Raw genomic sequence first — 10,389 nt, 5'->3', positions numbered from 1 at the left:
GGGGGGGGGGGGGGGCAGGCAGCAGTGCCAGGGCTGGGATGCACATGGAGAAGGTTAGCTGATGGTATTCACTGCTTCCCTTGGTCGCACTGTCTGCGCCTTACACTGTGTGTGCTGCTGTTCAGACCCAGCTATTACTGCCTCGGTAGGTGTCCAGCTTTGTCTGTGTTGTGGTTGGAGCTGTTGTAGCAAAGGCCACAGTGGATGGCAGTCATAGCCTCGTTTCTTTGCCCAGGGGTGGTGTTCTGAAAGCCAAGCTAGCCAAATTGGGCTGCAGACCAATTTCCCTAAGGCCTTGTCTGTACTGTACAGACAATGAAGCTTTACAACAGCTATTGAACTTGTTTGCAGCTAGAGCTGGTCAGAATATATATATATATAAAATAAACTGAATGTATTTTCTCCATAATATGGTGTTTTGTTGAAACCAGTATTTTTCTTGGAAAGGTATTATTTTCAATTATGTTTTTGATAGAAATATTTCTTAATTTTAAGCTTCTCTTGTCATCTCTGAAAAAAAGAGAAACATAGGTCAAGAAACCTTTACCCATCCATTAGAATGTAGCTGTTTTGATGCAATTCTGTGTTTTGAAATCATTTGGAAGACTCTGGTTTGAATTCCTGCACAGAACAAAAACTGATCTCAATGTCTCAAAAATTGTCACGAAGTAAATCAGTGAACCCTGGCTGGCTATAGTGCAGCTGTGCTCAGACATGGTTCAGTCTCTGGGATCAAGGTCAAACACCATTTAAAAATGGCTCATAAACCACCATAATCTGGGTCTTGGCTTGAGCATTGGTCATTGTTATTGGAACTAGCGATGATAATGGTGGCCGCTGTTCAGTCTTCCGGTTTCTCCTGAAATAAAACTGAGTATTTCATCTAGAACTTGGCCGTTCCCAAAGCCTGGGCCTTAGCTTGCCTGCAGAGTGGGTGGAAGACAGCTGTGCTTCAAGGTGGCAGTGTAAGAAGTGATGTTACTGCCTACGTGTCTATGGGTGAGAGCAGGGTGGGCAGCTAGGGAGGGAAGTGTTGGTTTTAGATGCTGAGAAAGGAGGGAGCTGGCTTGTTGCGATGGAGGCAAATAGCCGTCGAGCACAAGGCCTGTGTGCTTGGAGCACTGAGCCTCTAGTCAATCCCTCATTTCAAATGTGCTCCCTGCCTCCTCCACTTGTAGTCTCCTCACCTGCTTTCTCCGCATGCAGCTCTGTGACCAGCCTCAGGGACATCTGGGTCAGCACTGGGGTGCAGGTTTATGCAGGTTTACTGTCTGAACCCTCCAAGGTGGAGGTAGTTACCTTCCACAGTCAGTTTGGGGATGCTCAGGGGAGAAGGGCAGTGTGAGCACAAGCAGAGAAAATCTGATTTCCCCGGCAGCTTTTCTTCTGCACAGATGTATTTGGCTTCAGTCCTCTCTCACTGTGGGCATTGGACCCTCCATCTAGACTTGAAGGCTGCATATGTAGAGGTGTAGGAAGCATAGTTAAAATTCCTCAAGTCCTCTTTGAGCTCATTGTACTTACGGTGGTGGGAAGCCTCTTGCATGTCTGCACTGCAATTGCTAAACTGTTCTGAGCTGAGGGTACCTCTGCTGTGACAAAGTGCTACTCCTCCACCCTTGACTGCATCCAAATAGATACAACAGTGTTGTGGTTTAAGAGATTTGATCTATGTAAAATCCCGTGAAGGAGAGCTGGGCTTGAACGCGGTGGTGACTGTGCTTGTCGGAAACTGCCTTCATGTTGTCCCACTGACTTTGCATGAGGCTGCACATCTGATGAAGCAGCAGTCAGGACTGTGTTTTTCTGATGCTTCCTATTGATTTCCTCCTCTATTCATCCCTTGTTTGTTATTTGGAGCCTGCCCTTGTGACCTGTGCTAGATGGATGGTGGTTTTCCAGAAGGGGGATGAGGCTGTGTCACCGTTTGTCACAGCTATGCTGGCTTGTTGGGCAGTAGAGCAAGCCCTGCTATTTCAGGGCAGTTGGAACAGGTTGACGAGGTAACTAAAACTCCTGCTGGTGGCTGTCTCCAGAAATTTTTGGATCAAATCCATTTATGAAGGCTTTTCTGGAAATCACTGAAGAAAGGTACAGATCTGGGAATTAGGCTAATCTCTGCGACTTTGCTTCCCTCACAGGAGAGATCACAAATGTTATGCTTATCTGTGTAATTCCATGGTGGCCTCAGGAGAGCATGTGCACTCTTGGCCCTTGAATATCATAGTCTGCATTAGGCAGTTTGCAGAGCTGATGCACTGGTATCTCACTGAGCCCTGCTCTGAAGCTCTTGGTTTCCCTTCTGTTTCCACTTCTGTGTTGTTATTACTGTAGCAATAACACTGAGCCCATCCAGCAGTGCGCTGAAATTCTCTGGAAGCTTTGGCAGGCAGAGATGATGCTGGCCTTCCTGTGTCGTGTAATCCCGTATCACAGTGGGCGGCTGGGACTTCTGTGGGTTTTGTATCAGTTATTTATTGATGGAGAAAGGCCAGAGACACTGTTTTTTCCGGTCACCAGTTAACTATTGAAGGCAGCAGAAACAGCATTTGGGTACCATGTTCCACTAAGTCCTCTGTGCTGGTTAATCCCCTCGCTGGGATGTCTGTCTGTCTGTCTCTCTTGCTGGCTAAAATTTGCTACCTCATGAGATTTAGAGGAAAAGAGAATACAGTAAATGGTGGCTGAACTGCTGCAGAGGGAGTCCGTCTTTCTGGTCCTGGCTGAGGACACGGAGCTGAAAGGGGAAAGGCTACCTCACATGCCCTGGAGCAGAGACCCATTTTTGGGAGATCTGGCATCAGCCATTGTGTAGAAAGGTCTTCTCTCTGCTTTTTGTTTTTGTTTTTTTTTGACCTGCCCTTAGGATTTTGAGAGGACTTTATTTGCTATGTGACCTCTCTGATTGCTGGCAGCTGTCTCACTGATACCACGGGACTGCAGGGTCTGGGTAAAAGAGGCCTTGGGGTTTTCCTTGTTTCCTGATGGCTGGCAGCTCCTGCCATACACAGGCTGGTTCTGACGACAGTAAGGGTCTGTCACAGGGGTCTGTGTTCTGGGGGCTCTGACCCTGTATGGATGATCATATTGGGGAAGTTGGTGCTAAAGCATTGGCCCACCACTCGCTCGACTTGGATTTTTTTCCCTGAGCCATTGCTCTGATCTGCTAGAGATTTGTGTTCCTTCTGTGTCTCCCCACACATGAGCAAATAGATTGTCCCCTCAGTCCAGGTCAGATCCATGCTGTGTGATGCCACTGTTGACAATCAGAGCAGTGTCAGAAGTGTGGGAATAAACATAACTTTGTTGCTTGGTGTGATTGGCAGGGTTTGGGCAGGGAGAGGGTGCTTGGTGCTGATAGGTGTTTGCTGAGTCGGCCTCAGGGCTCAGCAGCTTCTCAGACAGAAGCTTCTTCTAGAAGCTGTGATGGATATGCAAACTCCATCTTTCTGTTTGCATAAGGCTAATGAGCTGTCCCAGTTTATTCAGCCCTGCCTAGCTGAACCAGTATTTTGGTGCCATTCAGAGAAACTTGCCTGTGGGCCCAGCTGAAGCTGTGGTATACTGGAAGCCCATGTAGAGGCTTAATGCAGGAGATCTTGCTATTGCATTGTGTTAGTTCATTTGAATTTTTGTTTTCTTACTGTTTTTTGTAGCTCTGAAAAGGGTGGGCTTTCATGGATCTAGCTGCACAGCTGAGTCCCTTCTGGCAGGCTTCCCAGCTGTCTTGAACAGGAAGCTTGGTAAATGCACCAATAGATCCTGAAGGGGCACCTGTGAGAGGGACGATCCTTCCAGAGTGAGTCTCTGGGATAAAATGTTTCACTTCAGCTGGGGCCAAGGTTGAGTTAGTTTGGAAAACCATTGGGACTTCATAAGTTGGGTTATTCCCTGCCCAGGCATCATGAAAGGGGCAGAGAAGTTTCAGGGTGGCGACATCTACTTCAGCTTAGGCTGCCCTCTCCCTGGGTTTCCTTGGGGCACCTCAGGCTTAGTGCACAAGCATGTAACATCTGTGCAGGGTGTGCACATTGAGTCTGATGTGTCAGAGCTGGGTCAGACTCACTGCCCAGCACGTGTCTGTATGTTTCTAAATTTCCCATGAGAAAATACAGGAGCCAACTTCAGCAGTCTTTTTTGATGTGCCGTTGTTGCCAATGTGAGACACTTCAAAATCATCTAGTCCCTTCATGTGACATTACCTTTGGTGCAGTTAGTACCTGTGCTCTGGTATTAGGAAATTGCATGGCACGTGTTCTGTGTAGTGAGGGGTGAAGACTTGAGGTGGGAACTGCTCATGTTTGTGTGTCTGGCCATGTTATCCATCGGGAACAGGTGAGCTCCTCTTCAGCCAACACATGGTGCTGACTCAAAGTGTTGATGGTGATTTAATTGTGACCAAAGGAGAGGTGCTCCATGGAAATTCATTATCAGTACCACAGGTAATCAGGAAACTCAAAAACAGGGTCTTTATCAGCAGATCCACAGACACAGGAAATGGCCCTACTGCTGTAATTACTTGTGATGAGACTTTCTGAACTGGTGTTGGGAAAGGCTGACATGTAGAGCGACCAGCTCAGTGCTGTTACTGAGCTCCACTCTGCTCATGGGATATTTACAGACTGAGGACAGGTTGTGCTGTCTTTCGTTTTACCTCTCTGCCATCCTCGAAGGACCTGGGAGTTGGCAGCCTTGGCTCTGAGATCCTCAGCAAGAGGAGCATGTTGTGCCACCTGTGACAGTGACTTCTGGAGGTCACTAACCATTATCCACCCTGTGGTGCAGTTGTCGGAGATGGTGGGTGGGAAGGTTTTGAACGGTATGCGACTGGGCCAGGCCTGAGAATCCACAGTGTCAAAGCAAGGCAGCAGCTCTAGGTTGGGCTTAGTCCCACAAGGGTGGGGTACGTCTCTGTGGTGATCCGAAGCACCATCCTCCTGTAAACTGTGGGGAAACTTAGCTTCTCATTGAAAAGGTTGCTGATCCCTAGTTTAGAGGCAAGTCCCAGCAGGATCTGGACTGAGTTCTGTACATGGCATTTCACATACGGACTACTGACTAATGCCAGTCATCACTTACAGCCAGGCTGCTGAAACAAAGAGCCTTGCTGCTTGCAGAAAATTGCTTTCTTTCCAAACTGAAACTATGGCCTGCACCCTGTTTCAATAAATCTGATGCTCCTTTGGAGGAGTCCTGGGCAAACAACAGTCTCCTGACTGCCTCGAGAGTGCTTTGTTCAGAGGGTCATCCGTCAGGTGACAGGAGGAGTTCTGTGGTCCAGGACTTTCATAAAGCAAAGAAACTGAAGCCAGTGTATTCACTGCTGCGAACAAATTGGCAGCAGGGTGGAAACAGCTCATATTTTCCTTGCTTCTTTGCTAATCAGATTTCTGTTCATTTACAGTAGTTGACTGGCTCCTGCTTTACAGCTCTCGCCCACTTTCTGGGCCTCTAGTTGTGTGAGTTGTGTGCCAGCACATGCTTGGTTTGGTTAGGATGGGAACATCTTTCTTGTCTTTTTCTTCCAGCAATCAAACAGTGTTCTCTTGTTTCTTGGGTGCTAAGTGCAAGAACAAGCTTGGTTGGCCTGGGAAATGATGCTTGGTAAGAGATTGCTCTGCTGGTTGTCTTGTTCAAGGGCCAGGCCCTGCCTCTGGAAAGGAGTTTGGTAAAGAAGCCTAATTTTAGCTGAAGTAAATGAGGTATGTAAAAGGCTGCTAAAGTGTGCTCCTTTTGCTCTTTGTACAGGAAGTTTCTTGTACTGTTCCCTGCACTGGCACCATCAAATGCAGACCAAGTGAAACTGGCCTTTCTCCATCTTTGATTGGATTTGTCTACTAGTAGACCTATTTGAGAGCCAGTTGTTTAAACTGTGGCTCTTGTGCTTTGCTTTTTTCCAAGTTCTTTCTGGCTTGCTGACAGTTTCTTGGGAGTGAAGTGAATATTTCAGGTTGTGCCAAAGTTATGCAGCGCCTGAAGGTGAGGAAGAAAAAGGACATAAGTCCCTGCCCTAGCGATGTTTGGGAATTCAAACCCCTCATGCCCTCTACCTTCTCCCCTGTATTTTAGGGCCAGAGAGGTCTATATCATTGCTTGCCCTTTCTTCAGAGTGCTGGGACAGCCTGAGATCGGGGACAAAGTTCGTTCTTTGCCACCATGCAGTTGCTGTGTCTCTGCAATGCTGCTCTTTGCATGGGTCCTTCTCATTGTCTTTGGCAAATGTTTTGCGGAAGAACTTAAAGTTTTGATGTTATTAACTCCCTGTTGGGTTTATAGGGGTTGCCCATATGTCTTATAGACCCAGATAGCAGAGATGTTGCTGCTGGCAGCCTAGCTGGATGTGAAGAGCAGATTCAGTCAGTGGCTTGTGATCTGAAGTCTATTATTCTTCAAGCTCCCATTTTCCCACCAGGTAGGCAGTTAGGATGGCTTCCTTGGGAGACTCTTACAAAGTTGTTTGTGCTGGGAGAGGGTAACGTGAGCTGGTCGGTGTCTTGAGGGCAGGACATGTGTGGAGGCTGTTTTGTCATCTCCTGGGGGAGAGCTGTCATTAAACACAAATTAATTGTTAACATGATGGGGGGAAATGAACCTCACTCCTCTTCCCCACAGTTGTCTGCCTCGGTCTGTGCCTTCTCAGGCCTGCTTTGGGAGGTGGCTGCCCAGCAGAAATGTGCTCCAAGAGCAAAGGGCTGGTGCTGGGCAGGGCTGCTATGCTTGGAGCCCAGGACAAGGGGGTGCTGGTGAGCAGATTGCTCTGGGGTGACTCCCTTCATCCCCAGGTGTGGAAGTCCAAGCTTTCAAACTTTGTTTCCCACCCTCCCCCTCTTCCCCTTTTTTTCCCTCTTCTCTCTCCTTGCTCTCCTGCTGAGTTGATGCTTTTCCAGGAATGAGCTGTACTGCTAGCCTAGCACATTCCACAGCAGCAGCGCTTTTTTGGCAGGAGCTTTGCCTGCTGTTAAGTAAAGCAGGGCTGACTTGGCGTCCCTCAGCCGTGAGCTGGAAAAGGAAGACCTAAACCTACCTTCAGCATGGGGCATGCAGAGTCTTCCTGGACGTCATGTCCCTCTCCCATGCCCATTCTGTATGTGCTGGCAGCAAGAGGATCTAACACCACTGTGACCTGCCCCCTGCAGCAGCCCTTGGAGCCTTTACAGCTCCTTGCTTTCATATACTGTCATCTTAACCGGTGTGCAGTCTCTTGGCACTGCAAGGGAGCCTGTTGCCTTTTAGTCAGCCTAGAGGGGTGACTTCTATGGAGAATTGCAAGGAGTTCCACATGGAGCCTGAAGCCTCTTTAATAGGCTACTTGATAAAAAGATATTGGGACATTTGAGTTTTGCTGCCTTCAGTAGCTCAGTAAACCCTTTTTCCATCTCTCTGCAAAGTCTCTGTTCTTTTTATCAGTGGGAGCTGCTGTGTTGCAGCTCTCTACGTTGTGGGCTCTTCCAGCTGCCTGTATCCAGATGGAGTTGTGTCATATGGGGCCAAGCCTCCTCCTATTTGTTTGCCATCTCTCAACATTAATATGAACCATAGCAACTGTACCAGGATTTTGCCCTCTCTCTGATGCATTTGTCTCCTTTTGGCTGAGGCCTCTTTGGGCCTGTTTTCTATCCCACCTCAAATACAAACCCAGCTTTTGGTCACTTGTAAATCTGTGGGTTTGTCTTGGTTCCCTGAAGGTCATTTCCTTAGGTAGTTTTCCTCAAATCTTTCTTTCTCACTGTCACTCCTTGCGCTTGTCTTGTATGCTTGTGTTGGACTGTGCAGGAGCTGAAATAGTTTGAGCTGCAGAAGTGAAGAGTCTGGCTGGGCTTGGGCTGGGAGTTCCCGTTTGTCCTGATTTCCAATTCAAAGAGACTGAAAGTGTCATTGAACCTTCAGGGGCCTGGAGAAGGCTTCCTTTGATGATGTCTCAAAATGTCGTTCTGGGGGTTGGAAGCATCGCTCGGGCAGGGCAGGATTAATTAATGTGGAGGTGCCTCCTGCAGTTCTCCATGCAGTTTCCTCCTCGTGGTCTGATGAGGGGCCTGTCGGGCTTGTTTGCAGAGCAGTGCTGCAGCCAGATGGTCACTCCAGAGATCAAGGTGGGAGGGGTTGCCAGGGCTCTTTGGCTCACTTTGAAATCAAAGTCTTTAACTTTGCTTTGTTAAGTATTGCTCCTAGGCAGGCCTCTGAGGTCGAGTGGCTCATTCCTAAATACCATTCCTTTTCCAGTGTTTGGGCTAGATGAACAGTAAATCTGTCCTCTGTCATCTCCCACCCAGTGACACCTGTATGACTGAACACAAATCCAGCTGGAGCCAAGCATGTCTAGGCTATCTGGGCTGTGTTTTTCTCAATGTATGTCCAGTAGGATGATTGTAAGTGGACTGAGTAGGAGTTCTTGGGAAAAAGAGTTGCCGTCTCAAGTGTCTGTTTGGTCCCTGCCTGAGTGACCATCTAGGCAATAACGTGGCTCTGGGATACGTGGGGAGGCCTTGGGACAGCAGTGTTAGTTGAGGGAGGCTGTAGAGGTTACACACTAAATGGAAGAGGATGTTCTTAGTCTTTCTCTCTCAGGCGTGGTATCCCAGCTCCTGAGGGGTGCAGGTAGTAGCTTGAAATGTGGTGATCTGCTCTCTAAGGAATCCTTGTAAAGCTCCCTTGATTTGTTAGGAGGACAGAGGTGGCCTTTCCTGCTTGGTATGACACTGTGTTATTGCTGTGTTAGCAGGTCAGTAGATTTGTGTGGTTTTGTTTGTTTGTTTTTAATAATAAAAAAAAAAAGATGCCAGGTAAATCCAGTCCTGTGAGGGAGTTCACGTTTGCTTAGGGACTGGCAGTTGTGATGTGTACAGACAGGGGCACAGCAGATCCTCTGCGGAGCAGGGTCTAGTAGAGCCAAAACACCCACAGATCTGTGTTTCCCTTTTTACCCTGTGCTATGAAATGGAGGAGTGGTGAAGAATACTCTGTCTGGGAGCTTGGGAGAGAAATTAAAAAGGGGAACGATCGTCTCCATTGACACTCAGAGAGCCCTTCTCACCCCAACGCACTGCACAAATTCGTATCCTGTGTACTCCTCTGCACAGGGGATTAAAAAAATACAGTGAGGAAGACCCCAAGAATCCCCTGGCTTAGGGGGACAGACGTCTCAAATCCTCTAATCCTGTTTGATGCGTGCTGCTTGCCTATGAAGCTCAAGGTCTCGCTGATACACACGTGATCGTTGGCATGCATATTCTTTGGTTAGGCCTGTAGCCCTTGAGGGGATTGTATCCCCACAGGAAGCACACGTGTCGTGTCTGGGCTTAGTCTAACAGGCGAGTGCTTCACAACTGAAATCCGTACGCTGCCGGAGAATCACCCTGTCCAATTTTCTCTTCTGGTGAAATTGCTGCAAAGCTCGTCCCTTTGGCCCCAGCAGCTGATCTTACTGGAGGGAGGAGGATTTTGCTCTAGAGCTAGGAGATGCTCACATTTGGACAGTAATACGTGGAGGTGCTTCCTTTTGTTATCCAGCATCATTAATCTATGACTGTTTGGAGACAAGACATCCCTGCCCTAAGGGGTGTGCACTACTGCAGGTCTTGAAAATGAGATTACATTTTTGGTGTTTTAGTCCCTGAAGCTTGTGGTATTAGGTAGGAATGTCTCCTGCTTTTTTTTGTTTGTTTTGTTGTTGGGTTTTTTTTTCCAGTGATTCTGTGGGCTGTAGTAGGTGGGGGTGATTAAGGTCATAGGAGTGACCTACCTAAGCTGTGCACTTTTGGGGGGATTATAGTAGAAGATTAACTTCAGCACTGAATTTCTGGCCTTTGCGATCTTGGAAGAAATGTCACTGTTCCATGAAGGTCTTTCCTCTCAATAACTGAACTAAACGAAGGAGCAGATTTTACTTTATCTGCTCTACTAGTGTTACATCTTTCCAGCTCTTTAGTGTGCAGTTGCTGCTGCTTAATTGTATCTTCTCAATCTTTGCGCCTCCCCTAGTAACAAACTCCTTTTTATCCTTGCCATTGAGATGCCTAACGTGCTTGAGGGGTTCCCTTTTCTTGCCCCTCTTCTTGCTGCTGCCCCCCCGCCCTCCATCCTTATTCTCCAACTCCCAATTCTACTTTTCTGGTCGCTCCTGTGTCCCCCGATTGCGTCTCTCTGAATATCCTCCCTCTCGCGAGGCCTTAGATGGAGGAATCTGGGTGGGGACCCCCAGAGACGAGCAGTGATTGCTGCTGAGCTCCAGCATGCTTCTGAACCTGAGGTTCAAAACCTCCTGCCCGAGCCTTTGTTAATGCCTCCTGAATTCCTCCTTTCCCTGAGCACGTTAGCTTGTGTTACACCATCTTATTTCTTCATTGTGACCCCCTTGTGGTTAGCGGGTCCTGCTCAGGAGAGACCTGAGCT

The 10,389-nt window shown here is 48.0% G+C and overlaps 1 protein-coding gene across 5 annotated transcripts in view; it reads left to right on the top strand.

Annotated features, from left to right (window-relative positions):
* The window catches only part of DVL3 (dishevelled segment polarity protein 3), a 35,299-nt gene that overhangs the window by 7,854 nt on the left and 17,056 nt on the right, over positions 1 to 10,389 (top strand). The gene's annotated exons all lie outside the window — the stretch shown is intronic.

This window comes from Apteryx rowi, unplaced genomic scaffold (genome assembly GCF_003343035.1).
Source record: "Apteryx rowi isolate R43461 unplaced genomic scaffold, aptRow1 scaffold_32, whole genome shotgun sequence".
In the NCBI taxonomy this organism is placed as follows: domain Eukaryota; kingdom Metazoa; phylum Chordata; class Aves; order Apterygiformes; family Apterygidae; genus Apteryx; species Apteryx rowi.
This window is presented reverse-complemented; position numbering and strand designations above follow the sequence as displayed.